The 24,053-nt window shown below is 41.5% G+C and overlaps 1 pseudogene; it reads right to left on the bottom strand.

Moving 5' to 3' along the window:
- Window positions 1–24,053, bottom strand: part of LOC117502381 — a 107,917-nt pseudogene that overhangs the window by 8,355 nt on the left and 75,509 nt on the right.

Below are 24,053 nucleotides of genomic sequence, written 5' to 3'. Positions count from 1 at the left end.
TGACATCTGCAAAGACATTCGTGCATTATGGTGTGACTATTTCTCTGAGGACAGCAGTGGAAATAAGTTTAATGCAGCTGGCTGGTGCCCACCCTAATGCATGCATGGAAAGCGTAATGGACATCATCTGTGTGGGGAATGAGGACTTTGCCAGCACTCTGGCTTTGTTTATTTTATTTTTATTGGCGCACTTTCATAGGATCACAGAGCCCGCACGCGCATCGAGCACTTTGAATAGATCATGGTGCTTGGGCAGAGAAGAGGACAACAGAACCAGTGGGGACAATAATATTAATGTTCTACAAGCCTGTGAGTGGCTTTCCAGATGTTTCTTGTTTTTTAAAATTATTTATTATTAATTTATTATTTATTATGTCCGGCAAGGACATAATAAAATCAGTGTTTATTTATTTATTTATTTGTCTGTCTGTCAGCAGGATTATGTCAAAACTACTGCATAGATTTTGACAAAATTTTCAACACTAGATTATATTATATTAGATATTATATTAGATTATACACCATGGAAGATTCAATTCAATTTTGGAGGTAATCCCGATCTGGATCAAGTTTCACTTTATATAGGGTTTGAAGGATTATGTCAAAACTACTTCACGGATTCTCACCAAATTTTCACCACGGATCCACAATAGGCCATGGAAGACTCCATTAGATTTTCAAAGTGATATGGATCCGGATCCAGATTCTGGATCAAGATTTCACTTTATATAGGCTTTGAAGGATTACGTGAAAGCTACTTCACAGATTTGCACCAAATTTGCACCACAGATAGATATTAGGGCATGAAAGACTCCACTGAATGTTGGAAGTGATCTGGATCCGGATTAATGGACATCAGAAATCTCTGATTGCTCTTGTTTATTATTATTTACGGTGCTTTTTCAGCCTTATGTTCTCAGAATTTTCATAGCCTCTTTCACATAATAACAATGCAATCATCCACACCCATCCTGAGCACTGTGTGTGCAAACATGTCATCATTTCAGCCGTGCAGGTGGCACGCAACATCTATGAGAGTTCCACGTAGGTATTCACGGGCAAATTCTTGCACCTGCAAAGGTCACACCAGCGGCAATCGACTTTCGCATGTGTGTCGCGTGGCATGTCAATGGCTCTCAGTCTATGTGCGGGCTGCTCGAGATTTGTGACCACATTCTTTGCTGCCACTCTGGGGGACAGTCAGTGGAGAGTCCGCCGCTATGCGTGCACGTGTCGGGAGGACCAATTCAGTGAGATTCCACATGAAAAAGTTGCCACCTTTTTTTGGCCTGTTTTGTTCTCCACCTACTCGCCACCATCTGAAAAGGTATTGGCACCCAACACCTCTGCTCAGGGACCTCGTGACTCCATAAACTCTTCCCAGGCGCGTCTCAGCAACTGTGTTATTACAGCATTGTTTCAAAAGGAAGGCAGTTGTGTTAAGGAGACCTGAATATGTCACAAACAATTTCAAACATTCCACTTGATTTGCCCACTGTAGTGTTGAAATATATGAAAACAGTTGAAACATCTAGGATGGAATTTTTTCGAAATTCATGTTTAAAGCCTACAGTAAGCATATGGTCTGTACGCGGATGAGCGTGTATGCATGCTAGGAGTGTGTCTGAATTAACTCATCTTCAAGGTGACTGACCGTCGGTGCCATTGGTTGTTTGCTGCACAGAGGGTTTTTTGATCTCCACCTCAACCGTCAGGCCCGTTGACCTCTTCCTACGGCGTGCACCTCCATCCTCCCGAATGATTTTGGTGATCCGGATCATGTTTTGGGGAATTTTAAGGAATATAATAAGATTCTGAATCAGAGTTTCTCTGTAGAACTCATTCTCAGTCATTGCAGGCAGCTGGAAGGAGATGACGAGAAGTGGAATGGTTCAGATCTCCACCGGTTTAGAGCCTCTCAGCACGACCTTCAGCATCTTATACTCTTGGTCAAAGTAGTTGGTTCCTAAAGTGGAGTTCATCTGTGGAATGTATTGACCTGCAACAATAAAAGACATAAACCCTGTGATAATTAAGTAATAATAATAATAAAGTCTGGCATTAAATTTAAAACTGTAATTTACAAATGAGGTTTTACCAACAACCTTTTGCTCATACATGATGTGTGAAAGGGAAACATCTACAACATGCATGTACAAATAAGTGACTGTGTGCGATTTCTGTTTTATGTCTGCCATTCATAAAATTACTCTATGTTTGATGTGTCCCAAACATATCCTGAAAATTTCAAGGTGGGACCAAAGTGTCAGGTTCCGCCCCAGGGCTTATGTCTTGGTTTATCCCCATATCCAGGTTTTCTCTGATGATTCTAATGTTTTATTTTTCATACAATTATACTTTTGTCATTTAAATCTAGTTTGGTTTGGTCTGTTATGGGATTCTCTGGTTTTGTTTCTCATTTATCTTTTGTGTTTTATCTGGTTATGTTCCTGTTGTCAGTGGTCTTGTTCTCTGTTAGGGCCCCTTCACACATAGTACAAATAAGTACAAATCAGGGTGAATCACGGGGGAACAGCTCGTAGGAGTGAACCACGAAAACATTGAGCCGATGGGCAGGCGTGAACGATGCCGCTACAACGGGTTGTGCATGAAACCGTCATAGCAGGAACACGGTACGAGCAGTTGGAGTATGTGTAACCACATCACGCAGCTGCTGTGATAAAAAAAAAGAAAAACACATGCCACCCACGGGATCCGAATCTGCAATTTACAAAAGCTCTGATTGCTAGCCAGAAACTTTACCACTGAGCTACCATTGCTGTCCTGTGAAAGGTGCGGAAAAATGCTTGAAATCAAGAAGGACATTGACGTATTTTAAAAAATAAAACCACACACTATATAAAAACACTGCATTTTATTGAATCCTCTTATCAAGCGGACAATACAAGTATGATCCATCTGTTCCTCTGTAGGTGACCCATGGTCACAGACAGTCATGAAATGACATGAATGAGAAGCAGGGTGCTCTTATCATGTCCATCTGCTGGCAGTGTGTTCAGCTGGCCCCACGTGCGTGTCCGGTCCGAGACTGGTGTCTTGTGGACGGCATGCCACAGAACAGACACCGCATCATGTGGAACAGAGCTCACGTGGGTGATGTGACATTCAGCTCGCCCACTGCGTGTTATGATCTGATGGTCCGTTTCACCTGGGGTAGCCTGTCAATATGCATGCCGTGCGCGCGCTCGCTACAGCCCATCATAACAGCAGTATGTGTTTTTAGGTATGTCCACGTGAGGACAGCAAGGAGACACACACGTGTCACAGTGGACAGTTGTTAGTTCATGTCCGTCCAAACACGGTACGTGTTCTCCAGCTGGGACGTCCAGAACCAAAGATTTTCACAGCCACTCCTGTCGGCGGACACATCCCCTGTCCATCCAGCGCACACACACCAACGTGCCATTGTGTCTGTGTTATGTGAGCTGTCAGTAAGTCTCTGGTTAGCAGCTGACAGGCACCTCATTGTTAACATCCCTTTGAACAGGTGGGATGAGTTCATCAGTGAAATCACCTGCTGGAGTCAGTGACTGCAAAGAAAACTTGCCCCCTCTCAGCCCTTTCTGGAATAGTTTGGACACCACTGGTTTAGCTGATGCACATAATGTACTGTGTTTCACACACATACACGATCATAAAACAGCTGCAAAAAGGCACCAACTGAGCCACGCAGTTCTCCTGACGCATGTTAGGGGGCACTAGTGACATTTTTCACTATCGTTTTTTTCTGTCACTTACTCCTCTTGCTTTGGGTCTGCTTTGTTTTTCACTCACTCACGCTCTTGCTTCTCTTCCCTCTTCTTTGATGCACCTGACCAAACCTCCTTCCAGAACCTTCCTCGCACCTGTTCCTTGTTTACGCCCTGATTACTCTGTCAGTTATTTAAGCCCTTCACTTTCTTCACTCCGGTGCCGTTCATCGTCTTTTGCAAGCCTCGTTCCAGCCTGTTGTTATTGTCCTGATTACCTTGCCATTTTTGACCTAGTTTTGTTGTTTCTGGATCCCTCTGTTACAGCCTGCCGTACTCTTCATTACCGTGTTTGACCTCAGCCTGTTTTTCACTATGCCTCAGCCTCATGCTTGTTTGTACCTCAGCCTGTTTGCCTGCCATTCTGTGTACCGTACCCCTGTAACATTTAAAGATAATGCTTTTTATTACGCCTACGCAGTGGTGGGTACAGTTCAGCTAATCTGATAACAGATAATTATTGAAGAGAATGTTTTTGCTAGCGGATTAGCTTTTCACATAAGTTTTAAAACCATCATCGGGCCAATTATCTTCCGATAAATTTAGTTCTGATAACTTTCAGTCCGATCACATTTTTTTTTTGCTGGTAAAGTAAGCAAAGTTTAACGGTCACAAATGTTTGTAAACCCTGAAATCAAACATTTTAGCCCGTCTATTGTGTGTTTGTAGCAGACTGGCTGCCTGTCGCTTGCTGATGACATCATCAAGCGCAAAACATTTTTGGCCAGTCGATGCAGGGAGCATTGTGGGTCGTGTAGTTCTGGTTCACTTTGGACATTACAGTGAGTGAGTCCGCTCGACACAAAAACAAAACTGACTAATTTTAACATTATTTTATTTCTTTGTGACTGTAATTTAATCGCCAAGACTCGCTGGGGGAGAGGAGCTCTCATGGTGCAGCTGTGTCCAGAGGGCCTTTTCTTCATGTTTAGACACTGTTTTGGATTAAAAAAGGATGCTTTATGTGGATTATTTATTCAGATGAATCCCACTGAAACTTAACAGGTAAGAATTTATATTTATTATGTGTATTTTACTCTGCCAGTCAATGCATTAATGGACATATTTCGGTTGTTTAAGCCACAGAGTTCAAAGCGTGTGAAAAAAGCAGCAGCTTTTTAGTTCATAAATGACGGTGTATCTAATACCAAGATAAACTGTGACTTCTACTGTAATACTGTGTTTTACTGCTTTTGAAAGATGATGACAGTGTTTGGGGTTTTAGTTTTTTTTTTTTATTCATTAATTTTTCGTGTGTTATATGTTTGTGATCCTTGAATTTACCTAGCAGCAAAAAGTGATAGTGAAACTGGTTTATTAAAAGGCGACAGTGTAATCTGATGTGGCCACTTCCGAATCAATAAAAGTTATCGGTTATCTGTAATAAAGATAAATGTTTTTAGCAGTTCATCGGTTTAGCGTCATAAAAGATAACGTTTCAGTTATCGGATTAATGGTTATCGAAGCTAACGTTTTGGTTAGCTGTGCCCACCACTGCTCCTACGTCTGTGTCCTGGAGTCCTGCATTTGTGTCCAGTCACATTCTGCCTGCTGCCCTGACACAAAGAATGTGACAAGATATGCAGGATAAAAAAAAAAAGAATAAATAAAATTTATACAATCCTGTTTTAAAAGCACGGACTGCTTTAAAGTCATCCGTGATAATGCAACATGTGCTGAGGGTGATGTTGTATTGTTCTGTGTTGATGCCCTTCACAGAGTCATATGATCTCAATTCCAAAAACAAGAACTGTAATCCAACTCAGTCACGGGTTGGAGCTGCAGAACAATCGTGGTTGTACTTTGAGGTGCAGTGGCGGCGCCAAGGGGGGGCTTGGGGGGGCTTAAGCCAGTTACAAATCAGAAATTTGTGTTTGTGGATCACAAAGCACGTGATTCTAAGTCATGTGTGTGTGCATTGATACCACATTTTAGAGGAGCATGGGTGACTAAAACATACCTTGGTATTTATAAAGCAATTTACTATATATTGTTCATTTTGACGACATTTTGTGGCGTCCCTCCAACTTTTACCCCAGCCCCCCCTCAGCCCCCCCAACAAAAATTTCCTGGCACCGCCACTGTTGAGGTGCTGAGCAGGCCTTCTTACCCGGAGTGAGTGGCTCCTTCAAAACAGTCAGTGTTGTCGGCGTTCCATTCAGCATTCGTGGGAGCGACAAGTGTGTTGTCAACGTACACCTCCAACCGCTGTGGGCTGGAGAAGAAGACTGACACCATGACGCTCTGCAGACATGGAAACAGCAGGTCACATGATGTCATGGTTGCTGATCGGTCAGCGGTTCTGCATTGTAGTCTGAAAGTCTTGGACTGTGAGTTAGACTGACCTCAGATGGCATTGAGCAACATGAGGCGAACCTTCTGGGGGCTGGTGAAGTAGATGTCGAAGGCGTAATCGATGGCCACAATGCTGTGGAACAGAGAGAGTCTCTTCTGGCAGGTGTAACCTGCACACCAGCCGTGATCCTGAGGGCCTGAACACAAACACCAACATGGACTCTTACTGAGATACTTTCACCATCTTCATAGAAACTTTAAATTCAAATTTAGTCAACTGAAATTATTTTGTAACAGGTTTAAATAACTTCAAAACAGCAAATATATCATTTAAGATCCTTTAAATCACATTTAAACAGACTATCAAGAGCATGAAGTCAAACTACATTAATGTGAATGTACATAGTAAAATCACCAGTGTACAATTAACACTGTCAGTGTAGATATGGTCCCACTCTGGCCAGAGTAGGAGCATATCTACACTGACAGTGTTAATTTAACACTGTCAGTGTTTTACTATGTAGCCAGATTAAATCATTTACTCTTCTAAAACCAGTGGCATTTCGAGTGCAGACCTCCGTCAAGACCACCAGTCCACTCGTCTCATGTATTTCGTCCTATTTGTCTTTGGGCATCATATTTCTCCATACAGCTGCTACATTAGCTTCACTTATTAGCCAATGCTAAGGGGCGGGGCTGACATTTTTCGGATATGACATTGGGAAAACCAAGTTGCTTTTAGTATTGACCTGGTGCATCAAAATTCACAAGGAACTACTCAGTTCTTCCTCATCTTGCGCTCTTTTTTAACTTTCTGAGTTACGAGATGGCAGCCCTTGTTTAAGTTAGCATCTGCACAAGTTGGGATGGACTAACTCACTCATCCACATTTTTGCTGTTTAATCTAATAAACCTACCCGAATGTTTTCAAAAAGATCCATTTCCTGTGAAATCAATAAAAAGGTTCAAGACAAAGAGCCCGTTTTACAATGCTGGGTGGGGGGACGGATCCACCCTGTGAGCCCAATCTACTTCAGAAATGTTATGTGGTTTTCTTTGGCCCATATGAAATACTTTACTGAGGTGATAAATGTATTTTGAGTTTAAAACAGTTTCTCGCATTTTAATAACTTTAAGTCCACCCATCCACTGTCATTCATCCAGCCAAATAAATGCTGTAGGCTCATTTGTCATGGAATAAAAAAAGTTTTTTTTTTTTTTTTTGGAAAAGCAAAAACTCACCTGATTCTGTTAGAATATGATTTAAACATAAAACATAGGGTGCCATTTTTTTTTTGCAATAAAATGCAAATTAATTATTAACAGAGGCCATTTTGGACACCATCTTGGATTTCAGACTCTGAGGATGTGAAGAAAAAGTGGCATCCTAATTTTTTTTAAACGCTTATGATATCTTATTTCAAAATCAAGTGAGTTATTGCTTTTAGCAACCAAAAAATAAAATAAAATAAATACACAAAATTACAAATGATCCTGCACTAAAAATTGTCATGAACTGACTTTTTGTATTATGCTTTGTTCTGTTTAGTTCTACGTAGTTTAGTTTGATGTGGCTTTCTGTGTGTGTTTCTCTTGTTGGGATTTTCCTGATTGGGATTTGTCTTTCCCTATCTCTCTTGTCTGTCTCTTTTGGTGCTTGGTGGTGGGCGGTGCATACTGTCTGGGCCACACCCTGTTCTGGAGCTTTCCACACACCTGTTTCTAATCTGTAGCTCATCACCTGGGTGTATTTAAGCTTCACTGGTTGTGCTAGTTCTCCGCCAGATCGCCGCGCCTTGTGCCTGTATTCCGTGTTTTTCTAGTCCTTCTTCCATGTTGTGTTTTGACTGTCTGTTTGTTTGGTCACGCCTACGATCTTAAAAACCAGAGCTCTGTTGTTGAGTCCAGCATTTGTGTCCAGACGTCTCTGTCCACCAAGCCTGATAGAACAATCTGGCCAACAATGGACACAGCGGACTCAAGTGCATTCCAGTTGGCGGTATGCCATCATTGCCCCCAGCTAGCGCAGCAAGAAACTGTCTTACCGCTCTGAGCTCCAGATTCAGTGACCTCGCCAAGCGGTAAGATGCCTTCATGTCATCCGCGAGTTCTCAGATGGAACAACTTCTTGCTAAACTGTCTCAACAGGCCTCTGACTCAGCACCCGCCATATCCAGTCAACCACTTCTGGGACCGAATGCAGCCCCACTGGTGTCTACAGCTGCACCTGTTTTCTGTAATCAGTTGTCACAACCTGAGCGCTTCTCTGGAGAATCCGGAGATGTCAAGCCTTTCCTCACCCAGTGTGAACTGCATTTTCAGTTAATGCCAGCAATGTTTCCGTCCAAACGGGCGATGATAGCATTCATGGTAACTCGCCTGACTGGTCGGTCCAGCATTTGTATCCAGACGTCTGTCCACCAAACCTGATAGAAGGGCTTTTTAAAACTAGTTTAAAATGAAGTAATATTTGGATATAGTTTAATGGTTTGAATCAATCTATCCCTGGTATGCAACTGCTGAATAATAATAATAATTTGTCCTCTGTATTTAACCATAGTGGGCAGCTGTAGTCCACCACTTGGGGACTAACTCCAGATGTAGAGACACTGCCTTGGTCAGGGGCAGAAACTGGGAGGAAACTAGAGTGCCCCGAGGGAACCCACGCAGACACGGGGAGAACATGCAAACTCCACACAGATAGGGCAGGACGCGATCCCACGACCTTCTTGTTGTGAGGCATCAGTGGTAACTACTACGTCACTGGGCCGCAATCAAAAAGATTTTTTCAAATAAAGCTGAAAAAAGACGAAAAACTCTCGAATATGAGAAGCAGAAATCAGTCAAAATTAATTTTTACTTGATAAATGATTTCAATCAATTCTTACAATAGTTGCCATTTATTTTCCAGTTGAATAATAGATTCAACAATTGGACGCTGGTGCTGTCCCTGACTCATTTGAAGGTGTATTTTCTCTGTTTTTCACATTTTTGCTTGCCGTTGAAACTTTTTTCGGGTGACTCCATCACGATTACACTTAAAACTTATCATACTGTTGAGCAGATCCACAAAGCCGCCTCCAGTCACAGCAACAGGGGACAGACGTCTGGTCTCCGTGTCGGCGTCCAGGCTCTCGATCACCATCATCCTGTAGTTCAGGTCTGAGCACTTGTAGCTGTTCCAGGAAGGCATGTATGTGCAGTTGCTTCTGATCACACAACAGAGCAGTAATTCAACAAGGACGTGTTGTAAGGACCAAATTCCATTTCACAAGTGAAGTTAAAATGACACTTGGCAATGAATCCTGGTTGCCAACAAACTTGATTGCTTGTTTATGAGTTTCCACTGCTAACTGTTGTCCAAACACTCTATCAAAACTCTGCTGCCTAAAATCTGGACTGAAAGGTGAATAGTGTGTTAGTGGATGAAATGTATTTGCAGCTTGGTCTCTGGAAAGCAAACTGAATTGACGTTTCTATGTCATCATAGTCATTTAGTACCTTTCTGGGGAGCGATCTGGTCCACGGGAATGCGATTGCCTTTGAGGTCGGTGAGCATTACTCTGAGGATGCGCTAGTCGCCCAGACCCCTCCTGGGATCTCAATTCCACTCATACTCACTCTGGGGCACCACGGAGCCCACTGTACCCAGGAACGATGCGTCCATGTCCTTCAGCAAAGTCTTCTTCTTGGCATCGCAAGTCCATGTCCCCACAGTCAGACAGGTTCACTTTGCTGCAGGACAGAAAAGTGCCCTTTATTTTATTCTTCCAGTTAAATTTCAATAAGAATTTGTGAAGGGGATCAAGCTATGAAAGGTGTATTATCAAAGAAAAGTATCTACAGCTTGAACAGTGAATGATTAGAGAAAATATCAAACATATCACATGCATAATGAATAACAGTGACACACTGGAAACATGGTCAGTTACTAACCTCAGGTCAGGTCTGTGGACGAACACTTTCACCTTCTCCCTGATGCTTGTTTTCGGTCAGTTACTAACCTCAGGTCAGGTCTGTGGACGAACACTTTCACCTTCTCGCTGATGCCTGTTTTCGGTCAGTTACTAACCTCAGGTCAGGTCTGTGGACGAACACTTTCACCTGTTTCCTGTTTATGGTCAGTTACTAACTTCAGGTCAGGTCTGTGGATGAACACTTTCACCTTCTCCCTGATGCTTGTTTTCGGTCAGTTACTAACCTCAGGTCAGGTCTGTGGACGAACACTTTCACCTTCTCGCTGATGCCTGTTTTCGGTCAGTTACTAACCTCAGGTCAGGTCTGTGGACGAACACTTTCACCTTCTCCCTGATGCTTGTTTTCGGTCAGTTACTAACCTCAGGTCAGGTCTGTGGACGAACACTTTGGCCGCCTCTGTGCTGTTGACAATCTTCAGGTTATAGATGTGCACGGGGTGCTGCAGGTCCTCGTTCTTCGGGTTGGTGATAAATATCACGTTGGTCTCAGTGGAGCAGATGTTTCGAAAGCCAACAAATGCCTGCAACACGTTTCAAAAAAGATGGGACAGTGGTATGTTTACCACTGTGTTACATCACCTTTCCTTCTAACAACACAATAAAAGCGTTTGAGAAGTGAGCACACTAATTGTAAGTGTCATGACTGGGTATAAAAGGAGCATCCCCAAAAGTCTCAGCCGTTCACAAGCAAAGATGGGATTAGGGATTCCATCATCTATAGTCCATAATATAATCAGAAGATTCAGAGAATCTGGAGAACTTTCTACACGTAAGCAGCAAGGCCGAAAACCATCATTGAATGCCAGTGACCTTCGATCCCTCAGGCGGCACTGCATTAAAAACCAACATCATTGTGTAAAGGATCTTACCGCGTGGGCTCAGGAACACTTCAGAAAACCATTGTCAGTTAACACAGTTCATCGTTACATCTACAAGTGCAACTTAAAACTCTGCCATGCATCAACAACATCCAGAAATGCCGCCGCCTTTGAAATGGACAGACGCAAAGTGGAAAAATGTGCTGTGGTCTGATGAGTCCACATTTCAAATTGTTTCTGGAAATCATGGATGTTGTGTCCTCTGGACAAAAGAGGAAAAAGACCATCCAGAATGTTACCAGCGCAAAGTTCAAAAGCCAGCATCTGTGATGGTATGGGGGGGGGGGGGGGTGTTAATGCCCATGGCATGGGCAACTTACACATCTGTGATGACACCATCAATGCTGAAAGGTACATCCAGGTTTTGGAGCAACACATGCTGCCATCCAAGCAACGTCTTTTTCAGGGACGTCCCTGCTTATTTCAGCAAGACAATGTCAAGCCACATTCTGCACATGTTACAACAGCGTGGCTTTATAGTAAAAGAGTGCAGGTACTAGACTGGCCTGCCTGCAGTCCAGACCTGTTGCCCATTGAAAATGTGTGGCGCATTATGAAGCACAAAATACGACAACGGAGACCCCGGACCGTTGAACAACTGAAGTCGTACATCAAGCAAGAATGGGAAAGAATTCCACCTACAAAGCTTCAACAATTAGTGTCCTCAGTTCCCAAACGCTTATTGAGTGTTAGAAGGAAAGGTGATGTAACACAGTGGTAAACATACCACTGTCCCAGCTTTTTTGAAACGTGTTGCAGGCATCCATTTCAAAATGAGCAAATATTTGCACAAAAACAAAGTTTATTAGTTTGAACATTAAATATCTTGTCTTTGTGGCGTATTCAATTAAATATAGGTTGAAGAGGATTTGCAAATTGTATTGTTTTTAATTTATATTTATTTACATTCACAACATCCCAACTTCATTGGAATTGGGGTTGTATATTGGGTCATCGGCCTTTGAGGTGGAGAGACACCTGGGGTGAGCTGATGAGTCAAGAGGTCACTGGTCAAAGGTGTTTGGTGATGCTAAGATATTTATAGGAGAACAAAGGTCCTTGGGGTCTTTAGGGTCCTGGTGCTTCCTGTCTTTCTGTCTCTGGGCATGATTGAGCAAGCAGATGTCTCAGTGTTTAGGACACGAAATGGATGCCTATGTTTCACCTGTTTTTATATTACTTTTAAGGTAAAATAGACTATTTTTATCATCGTGCACATTTTGTTTTCCTTCATGCACATCTTCATATGCTGCTTCTTCCATTGTCACTGAAATCCACCAAATGATTTTGGAGGAGTTGTGCTTCCAAGATTTATGAACAGATGGACAGAGTGTTTTTCATATTTAACCACCAAAGTTGTCTGTGGCAGAATGAAAACTAACTCATGAGTTAGAAGATGACATTAGTTCTGCTGCAGGCTGAACTCACTGGACACTGTCATCAGGCCTTTAATGGCAGGGTAGTTGTTGTCAATGTAGGACATTTTCGGGGCGTTGTTGTGGGCATACTGGAAGTTCGGCCAGCAGATCGCAGACCTTCCAGCTGCAGAAATCAGAGGGAGACGGTCCGGTTTAATGACAATGAACAACCCAGTTCCAGCAGTGAGAGGTCTTTGACATTCAGTGTCAAAAATGAATAATTCTTTTTCATCTGATTTGTTAAATTACAAAACCCGCAGACATTTCTTGATTTTAAAAACCACCATCACGACGCCAGTGTTGTATAGTAACAAAGTAAAAATACTTCACTACTGTACTTAAGTACGTTTTGGGAGACTTTGTACTTTACTTGAGTTTTTTTTTTAAATTCAGCTTACTTTCACTTTTACTTCAGAAAAAGTGACCTGCAGCGGGTCTGTAATCAACTTTTCTGCAGCGTGGCTTTGCTTTTAACCTTGAACCAATCGAAGCAGTGATTCGCAGGTCAAAGCAGTGTTTCGCAGGTCAAAGCAGTGTTTCGATCTACGATGCGTGGAGTCATTGTTTTTTATTTCACTTTACCCTAACTTTTTCCCACTAAAACCCTGAAGAGCATATGTCTGTGAGTAATATTTAATATTTTTAGGTTAAACCGACATGTTATGTTCTTCTGAAACAGTTGACAGATGTATTTTATAACTTAAAAACGGGACCGATGCTAACGCGTTAGCATGTGTATGGCGTTTTCAATGTTAAAGTTAGCATTAACCTGTTCGCATCAACACGTTTGTGTTTATTTGTTTTCTGTATAATTAATGGCTCAGTGTTCGATGTCGTAAAAGAGTCAAATTGTAATTTTTTAAATTTATTTTTATTCATATATTATAGCAACAACAATAATAGTCTACATAATAGACAATAATAGACTAATAATGTTACAATACAATTTTATAGAAAGAGACAAAAAGAACCTAATGAAACAAAAGACAACCGAAAAGATAAAACCATGTAACAATGAAAATAACTATAAATACCTGTTTCCTGTGAACACCACTACCAGTCATTTACAAGCCTAGATAAACTTTAAATAAAAGCAATCAGTCCGTTTTTGATTATTAACATTTACATGTACTTTTACTTTCAATACTTGAGTACATTTAGTTGTACATTACTTGTCATACCTTAAGTACAATAAATACAAGATACTTTAAGACTTTTACTTGAATAGCATTTCAATCAGTGACTTGAACTTATACCAAAGTCATTTTTTAATGGGTATCTGTACTTTTACTTAAGTGTGATTTTCCAGTACTTTATACAACACTGCACCACGCCGTCCTCAGAATGTGAGCTGTGGATTACTGAAGAACCTCTGAAATATAACATTTTTGAAACATTTAAGGACTTTCACAGAGTGCAGAAAAGCTGCCCGCTCATTGTCTCCACCCAGACGTATGGACGTCTTATCATGTGTCTTTCTTACTCACCATTTGGTGGTCTGGGAGCTCGGTGCACAGAACTGCTCTCACGATTGAAGCCATCAGGAAAACTGTCGGAACAGTTGAAATTTGGGCTGCTGCCAACAATCAGTGCATTCTGGAAAAACGGGAGTTAAAACGCAAATGTAATCACAACTCTTGGAATATTGTTCACATGTACTCTGGGGCAAAATTGTGTCTTAACAATATAATGAAGTGCAGAATTCTGAGAAAATGTATCAAACAGCAACGTGAAATGCATGTAACCTGAAGACAGTGTATCAATATACAAGCAGATTACGACAGATATACACAATCCAGGAAATGATAAGAAGAAGACATGAATGGAAGAGTGACAGAACAATGAGCGAGTGAATCTGATCTCACCTGGATTCTTGCAGTTTTTTCAGCGTACTGGTGAAAGAGAGAAGGAGGACCATAGATGAACGGCATGATGCCCATCCCGTTATCCACCAGGGTCACGTTTGCAACAAGAACATTTGTGAACGTCTAAGAGTAGAGAACAAAAAGAGGAAAAGCTCTGATGTTTTCTGATTGTTTTGGATTATTTAAACATAAATGACCCTCACAATTTTAGTTATCGCAGCTTTTTTGTTGTTTTTTTTCCACTTGCGGTCAGATATCTCAAAAACTGTGAAAGTTTTGAATATGGAGTAAAATCCGTTTTGTTAGTTATAACATCACTAATTGCACATCATCCAACAGCTTTTGTATAATGACCTTTTTAGAAATGAAAGTCAAATTTGAGGAAAATATCCTGATTCACAGTTTTTCAATCGTGTTGAGTCTCCTAATTGACTATTTAAAAAAAAAAAAAAAGATAATTTATTAACAGCTTATGAACTGGAACTTATTTGGATCCTCTATCAAAGGCTGGTTTACTTATGAGGTTAACTATTCCACCTCACACCCTGTGACCACTGGGACGGGCTCCAGTCATGCAGAGACCCTGACTTGGAGTAAGTGGTATAGAAAGTGAAGGAAGCAATGAATGATTCTGGAACTTGGCTCTTCTCAGTTTTTTTTTTTACATCTCTTGAAATGAGCTTCTTCATCAATTTCTTTTATCATGAAAACCTTGGTGTGTTGGCCCCACAGGATACCGCCACTTGATTCATATCACCAATATCACACTCAGATGTACACACAACCCCGTGGAAATGATTGTGGAGCTGAAGTGGACACTTCTTTGCCTTTGAAGTTTCATTGAAATGACCTTGACCCCTTCCTTCATTTGCAAAGTTTAAATCTGGTGGCCATCTGGGCCACTGCTCATGGTCCACTGTGGACAACATGAAATGACTGACTGAGGACCTGATCTCAGAAGCTCTCTGCTTTATGTCCACATTTTCCTGACCTGTGACATCACTGCAGGAGGTCAAACTCCGGTCCAAAATTCCACATCTCTTTTCATGATGTCATGACATAATCAGGTCTACACAGTATGTGTGGATTTGTAAAAGAAATGTTCAAACCTGGAAGTAGATGTCGAAGCTCCTCCAGATGGTGAAACCTAGGATGAGGCTGCAGCCGGGCAAACCGTCTTTGTTCATAAACACTCCAAACAGTCCGCCTTGAGCCTCATTGTCAGCCCATTTCTCATTTTCATTCTGATACCCTGCAGGCAGAAGAGATGACGAGAAAAAGTGTTTTTATTCAACTGGACCATCAGGAACCTCTGCAGGAACTGTACACTTAGATGTAAAAATCCACGTTAACAGGGCATTATCAGTTTTATCAGTCAGTGGATCTCGACCAAAAAAGGCACAAACTGATCCTAAATGTTCACTTTGAGATGTCCCTGTTACCTGGACATGGTTCTCCATCGAAGCGGTAAGCGACTCTTTCATAACCAGCCACAATGTTCTCCTGCAGCACCACGTTTGTTGCTTCATTGACCTGATGTCAGGATAAGGAGCAGAGGTCAAATGTGCACCAATCATCTTTTTTTAAAAGTATCAGAGGGACAAACCTCAATGGCAGCATTCCATTCATAGTTGAAAGTCTCTTTTCTGCCTCGATAGGATCCAGGCCAAAGTGCTAGCATCACCAAGTTCCTCTTCAGTGTGACCTTGTCACCCCAAATTCTGATACCTGTGAACAAGAACACTTGTGATTTTACAAACAAGCAATAACAGAAAACAAGAGCTTCAGCCTGCAGGTATTTATGGTCCTGTTCACCTCACTGATACTGCTGAGAATTAAAAACATGTCGAGACATGAATACAGTATAACGCCTTGGTGGCTTCCCTCACTCCTTTCCAGTTTGCATTGTCACCCGGTATTGACAACAGCCAGACAGATAGATTTACCGAACTGCTTTATTTCTAATAACTGATGCTCTGTAAGTGACGTCCAACATTCAGAGGATTCAGATCTTCATGCGTCCATCACCTGACCTGTCTCAAGAAAACTGGCTGTAAAAGTGATGAACGACTGTAAATTCACCAGAGAGTGTCAGGAACGTTTTAAAATTTCACTAAATGAAAGCACGTGTTATTATTCAGTAAGGTTTTATTAAATAGTCAAGTTATATAAAACTGGCTCATTTGTATTTGTGAACATATTTTAAATTCTGTACTTAAAAATCAGGGGTGCCATGTCTGAACAGAACTATCTGGTTACATTTGTGATTGACAGGTGTAATGAGTAGTGTTCACCTTCTCCCACAGTGTGGAAGATGACGTTATCAGTGACATTCAGCCCATTGGTGCCAAACACCTCGATGGCCGGAGAGAACCCGTCATGCAAGGCGCAGCCATGAACGTAAGAATCTTCTGCTGAAACCTTTCAAAGACAGAACTTTATTTCATTCAGGATGTTTTCCTCACCTTTTGTTGAGTTTAGATAAATAGAAGGCTTCATTTGATCTATGTTACTCTCTGAATTCCATTATGGCTAAACATCCTGCATCCTGTTTCAGATCCATAATGGGCCTTTCAGCCTTTCAGACTGAACGCGTTGGACGCTTCCCAACGCATTGTCGGACGTGGCAGACAACGCCACCCAATGCATTGCGTCGGATGTGGGAAGGTGGGGGAGCGGAGATTTCTACATCACACTCTGGCTTTTTCCAAAGTGATTTCATTTTATATTTAGCTTTAAATGAATGTATCATTAAACATATCCATGAAGTCCAAGTTCAGTCAAAATACATTTACACAGGCAGAAGCCCCGCCCCTAATGTGCAGTTTTAAAACATTCACAATCACTAGTCAAATTCATATTTTAGAAATTACTCTGTCCTGATCACAACATTAAAGTTGAAATGACTCAGTTAAAAAAAATGATTTCATGAAGTTCGTCACAGAAATCCCACTTTTCAATCACACTGCAGTCATTGTTGAGGTAAAAAAAAAAGATTGGCTGTCTGTAAATAAGCAGTTCTGTGACACGTTTCTGCACTGCAGTCTTCCGTGTTTTGGCCTGATGCCTCATTTCTATTGGACAGCGCAAAGCTACGTCACAGCGCACAGAGGCAAAAGTTGGACTGGGTTGAACTTATATCGTGGCAGCTTGACGACAAGCAACAACACGCGCTCCTGGCGAAGCATCGCTTTAGTTCAGCTTTTGACACGAAGCCAAGCGTCCCGTCAAAAATGTGAAGCATCTCATTGAAAATAATGCTTTTTAGACCGATCTGCGATGTGTCTAATGCTGTCAACACTCAAGTGTGAAAGACCCATAATTCTTTCAGTTTGTGACCCAGCGCCCCCAAACGAGCAGCTCCAACATTTATTCATGATACAAATGTCAGTGTCACAGCTCAAACTGAACTTAAACGGTGACAACCACCGTAACCGCGTTGTGAGTTGACGGCTGTGCGGGTTGTTGTACCTTTCCCAGGTTGAGGAAGGCCACAGTAGCGAGGGTCGTAGCTGTCTGACCATCCTTCTTGACCCGAATGGAAAAACTCCACATTCCTGATCTGCGTTTTGCCTGTGGGATTTATATATATAAAGTTTATAATTTTGTGTTGACCTTCAGGCAGAAACTGACACCACCTGTCAATGTCCTCCATATACTCCAAAGTTCTGCATGTGGAGCCCAAAATGAAGGGTTTCTTCCTCATGTCAGAGTTCATCTGGACACCAGAACCTTTAATTTTTTTGCAAAGCCAATTTCTCCAAGAAGAAAACATTGTGTAAATGTGTAAAAATGTTTTCTCGCCCTTATAGTCGATGCCACCCGAGGAGAAGGTGCCGACCAGCACTCTGGCTCCAAACGACTCCTCCATCATTGCTGGGTCATCTGCACCCAGGATCTTGATGTTTCTGGTCAGGAGACCGACGTCAGCAGCCAGAGTGTAAGACAGGGACGTCCCTGAGACCGAGTGAGTCTCCCCTGGACACAAGGAGACAAAAATTTAATATCACATCTTCTGAGGAAATTATGACAAGAACACCTTCATATTTACTTCTACTTTTTAAATTTGACATCAGTCAGAGTCACCCTCCTACCGTGATGAGCCCAACCTGCTCCGTCTGTCCAAAGTTTTCTTCTGAGTGAAGTAACTTCAAAATCAAACTCGACTAAACAGCTTTGTCAATAACAATTTCTTATTTAGGTGTACGGTGAAGATTATATTGCAGTTTTGAAGACGTATGCTGTGTGTAAGGCTGAACTGACCGATGTGAGTGTGATCCAAAGGCTGATTCAGGGTCAGAACGCGGCCATCAGCAGACACTTCAGTGATCTGACGCTTTTCTGTCTCCCACGGATTGTAGCCCGTGGTTGAGATGATGACCTCATCCCCAATCTGCAACACACAGATGTGGAGAAATAAGAAGCATCAGTGATGTTAGCGAACACGGGTCAAAGTATTTGTGGTGAGGAGCAGAGGATGTGGCTGTTTGATGACAGAATTGTTTAGCAGTGGGTTTACAGGAAAACTTATAAAGACATTTGAAAGCACACACATATTATGTAACACAAAGAACTTGGAGTAAACATGAAAAACGCTGGAGGGCTGATGCATGATCTGCACATAATACTGCACTGTAACACCTGTGTGAGCTTTGAAGGGTTACCGAAGCACATGTAATTTCATGTAACAGTGTGATGCTGCAAAATGCATTTTTCAGACAATTCTGTCAATTTTTGTAATAGAAAAGTAATGCTTCGAATACAGTTGCATCAGTTATTTACAATACAATCTAAGAAAAGCAAAATTAAACCAAGTTTTTATTGTGGCTTGACTTCAAGCAAGCGGCATCTGATCTTCATCCGAATACCATCATTTATGGACTATAGAGCACACCTGAATATAAGCCGCACCCACCAATTTTAAAGGGAAAAAAACTGTACATATATAGGCCGCAGTTGTCTATAAGCTGCAGGTGTCCACGTTGTAACATGAGATATTTACACAGAAAGAGTTTTTAACTTTTAATTAAATACGTACCGTAAATGCTTTTTTCTGAAGGTGGAACACATAAATATTGATGAGCACAACATCGAGCACGCACACGGTGTCGCGGGGCATGTCTACTCCACATGGAGGCAAAACTGAGTAATTTTAACATTATTTTCTTTTTTGTGGATCAAAGGATATGTTCATCACGTGCAGGCAGAATCGCCTGGTGCCTGAGGTACCTGAGACCTTAAGGAGGGGCTGTGACTCTTTCAACTTGTGCACAAAGACAGAGACCCGGTGGGGAGGAGAGGAGGCTCTGCTGATGGATCTGACAGAGCAACTGTGGCACGAAGTGCCCGTGTCACAGAGGGACTTTTCTTCAGCCACTACAAGGAATTAAAGTAATTTCAGATATCGTTTTCAAAAATCAGGAGGCTTATGTGGATAATCTTTCTTCAAGATTTGATGATGAATCCCACTGAAATGAACAGGTAAGAGTTTGTGAATTTATTCCGCAAGAGGACAACTTTCAGTCTATCAATGGACTGGATTACCTGACATATTTTGACTTATGAGAAAGCCTGTAAAAATCCCTAAGTTAGTCGCATCATTGTTTGAGCGGCTAACTTAGGGATTTCCATCCCTAAGTGTCCCTAAGTGTTCAAAGCATGTGAAAAAAGTATTGTCTTATAATCCGGAAATTACGGTAACCAACTTCACATTGTTCAATAATGTTTCATTAAATGAAATGCATGGAATCCATTCTGCAAAATGCTGTCACCATGTGGACAGTCACTGTTCCTGCAGCCATACACATGACAACAGCTCCACTCGATGACGTTTATATTCTTGACGAGCTTGATGTTTGACCAATCTGCTCCAAATGTTACTAATACTTGGACACTCACGCAGGGAACATTCTGATCAAGTTTGGTGAAAATGTGCTAACCAGTTTCCAAGTTATTGTATACATAGAAACACCAGATTGATCACTATATGGTGCGCTACTAATGCCTGAGGTCACAGTGTTTTTACTGAAGTAAAATAAAGCTTTAAGTCCAATTTTAGTAAATACTTTACCATGTTTGTACTTGAGAACATCTTATTATACACATCATGTTACAGTAAAGTGAGCGTGAATAAAATCCCACCAACCTGCCAGTCGACGGACCGTGACAGTGTTAATGTGCTGGAACCTGCATCTGAGGTGGCTGCTAGTTTGGTGTGGTAAACGTTGTGAGGCTGTCCGTACAGCTCCAATGTGCCAAACACGCCTATTGGGCAAAAAGAATCTTAAAAACAACAAATATATACATGATTCTGAATACATCCCCATAAACTACACAGCCAGCAGTGTATACTGAATTCTAATCCAATTCCATTTTTTCTGTGAATCTGATTGGTTAATTGTGTGAGATTTCAGACCGTATAATATTGGGGTAACAAAAAATATTCAACCACTTCACATTTGGATGTATTACGCCTTCACCGGTGTTCTGACGAGATGTCATTCCTGTCGAATATCATTCCTGTCCTCCGCATGCGCAGTTGCGGAGGATGCAGCTGCGCACGAATGCGCAGTATTGTTGGGATGTGGAACTGTTGATTTATGCGTTGAGATGCACAATTCGACAGAATACCAGCTGCGCGCACTTCTAGATGTTAGCGCTGTTACCTGAGAGCGAGAGAAATGATGGATTACTCCGCTTCCTGACCGCTGTTTGAGCAATGCTGCCTTGGCTTGACCGCCGCCGAAATGGGTGAATTTAAAGCTACCATACGAAAGTATTGATGTGGATTCTAACATTTTCACATTTGATAGATTACTCCGCGCCCTGACGTTTTTGGAACGACGCTCCCTCGGCTTGACAGTAAGCCTCGCTGACCGAATTACCTACAGAAGAATAAGTTGTGGAAACGATGGATTTGAATTTGAATGGGAATAACCCCTTGTGTCTGATGATTTGTGAATGTTCATGCTGTTATATGGATGTAAATAGCTGTTTTAAAACTCCTTTTTACCGACTCTGCTTACACATCACCGGTAAAGCTCTATTTCCGACCGTAGAACCAGCATGAACGTCTGCAAATCATCAGGCACAACAGGGTTATTCTCTAAATATACAGTACATTGATAATGAGAGTTGTAATTAAGACTTTAGAGTAAAGTATTGCCTGAAGTTAGTTTGGTGTCTTCCTCAGATATTGAACATAAGAACTGGACACCACTGTTGAAACAGTATACCTTGTTCAATGGGAGTCTGACAGTAGCTCAATAATATTTTCTCTTCAACTTTCTGCAGATTTGAACAATAATCTTCATGCCTTCATGCTGCAGTTTCTGTTTTCTTACCAATGACTTTGGCTCCCTGGTTGGGCCCGTTGGGCAGCAGTCAGTCCGGCGTGTGATGGTTTCCTCTCAGTCTGTTGTGCAGCTGACCTCTGAACGGCTCGTCATCCCATCCGGCAATCAACCTGCCACCCTGAAACAGCCAAAGATGTTCCAGAGATTTTCTCTTCCAGGTAATTGTTAATAAACTGCTGCTGTGATATAAAAGCTGTAAGATAAGTCATGTTTTAAATTCTGCATATAGTTTTTAAAAATCTCAAATGATGTCAAAGTGATTCCCTTGGAAGCAATAGATTCCCCTCTTTTATGGTTGTTGATGATGTAATCTGACCTGGATGGAGATGTAGACACAGTCGATGGTGATGTTCTCTGGTGCAGACTAAGTGATTCTGCTCGACAAACCGGTTGTGTTGTCAAGAATCTCGAGAACACAGTTAACTATCAGCTTGTTGAGTGGTGGAGTGTGTCTGTCCAAAACCACCCACTGTCCTGCAGTTTGATGGAGGTACGATGACATTAATAATACGACATAAGCAGCACAGGCCCTCGGTAAGCTACACACCGAGTCTCTGGAAACGAACAAATCTGGCAAATGAGTTCATTTGAAGCGATGTAACTTCAGTAACACCTGCTCCTAATTTCCTGCAGACATGTGATAAGATTTCCAACAACAATCCCAGGCATGACCAGCAGGTGGCAGACAGCTATATGATATATTACAGAAGCAAAACAATCTTGACCTTCACAATACATTTCAGTCAGAATTCTCAAAGCAAACGTGAAACCACATCGCTGCTCTCAGATTTTCATCTCTCTCCTTGTACTACCTTCTGCTACTGATCATCTTGACACCGTTCTTTTTAATCATCTTGTACAGATTTCTGTGTTCTTTTTTCTTAAATTATGTAAATGCCATTGTTCATCTTCAGTCATCTAAAGGTCAAAGTGCATTTCAAAGAAGAATTAAAATCAATCTTCCACACCCCCTAACCCTATCAAGCAAAATACACATGTATTCACATGATTTAATTCAACTGTTGCAGGAGCTCTGCCGCATTACCTGATGGGATGACAGTTAATCCAGAAAGAACTGTTGGACCACAGTCTGAGGGAGGGGAAAAAAGCATTAATAAAGGCCAACCAGCATCTCCCTGACCTTCATTTTTGCAAATTAATTGCCATTTAATTTCTTTTTGTTTTTAAATCAACTTCAAAAGTTGTTTTCACACAATGCTGTTGTTCTGTTTGTCAGCAGAATATCTCAAAAAGTGCAGAATAGATTTCAGCAGGATTCTGTGGAGGGATGAAGCTTGTGTCCATGAAGACTTTTTCACAGTTTGATACTGATCTGTTACTGGATACAGTATTAGGATCTCTTTATTTAGTTTTTGAAGGGGGGGGGGGGGGGGGGGGGAGGTGCTCTGACACCTTCACATCAGCTCATCTTTGGCCCAACAGCCAACCCTTAAAATCTGTTCACAAATTTCACATAAAGTTCAGAGAAATGCAAACAAATGCTAAAAACTGTAATCAGAAGACTGTAATATGAAGTAATCCCTCACACTAAAGGAATAACTGAATATGAGATGTTTTATTAGTTTAATTTTAGTTTAATAAAGCGTGCAATAAAGCCGTTGCAAATATTTTATACCAAATGTATTATTATTATTCCTTCAAATTCTACAGTGCTGACATGACAGTTTGGATCACTCTGGTGAAAGAATTTATTTTCAACGTACATGAAGTTCTCTGGTTGCCGGCTGGGCAATGGAGCGGGCGTGGCTGGAGGAGGAGGTGTTGGTGGGACACAGTCGGGGAAGAAGCACCGGAATACCTGAAAGTTCACCTGGATGTCTTTCATGGATTTATCGACACTGTTACGTCGCCTGCACTGAGCTCTCTGCCCCGACACTGCAGGAGAATGAGTGATATTTATCATTAATGGTCAACATTTCTACTAATACAGTGATCCACTGTCAATTTTGCAGGATTTCCCACCTACAAAGAATGTTGAGGTCTGTAATTTTTATCGTAGGTACAGACAGAATCTAAAAAAAAATTCCAGAAAATCACATTGTATGATTTTTAAATAATTAATTTGCACTTTATCGCATGAAATAAGTATTTGATCACCTACAAACCAGCAAGAATTCTGGCTCACACAGACCTGTTAATTTTTCTTTAAGAAGCCCTCTTATTCTGCACTCTTTACCTGTATTAATTGCACCTGTTTGAACTTGTTACCTGTATAAAAGACACCTGTTCACACACTCAATCACACTCCAACCTGTCCACCATAGCCAAGACCAAAGAGCTGTCTAAGGACACCAGGGACAAAACTGTAGACCTGCACAAGGCTGGGATGGACTACAGGACAACAGGCAAGCAGCTTGGTGAGAAGACAATAACTGTTAATAAAATACAAATTAATTATTTAAAAATCATAGTGTGATTTTCTGGATTTTTTTTTTTAGATTCTCCCTCTCACAGTTGAAGTGTACCTACAATAA

The sequence above is a fragment of the Thalassophryne amazonica genome, chromosome 20, assembly GCF_902500255.1.
Source record: "Thalassophryne amazonica chromosome 20, fThaAma1.1, whole genome shotgun sequence".
Classification (NCBI taxonomy): Eukaryota; Metazoa; Chordata; class Actinopteri; order Batrachoidiformes; family Batrachoididae; genus Thalassophryne; species Thalassophryne amazonica.
This window is presented reverse-complemented; position numbering and strand designations above follow the sequence as displayed.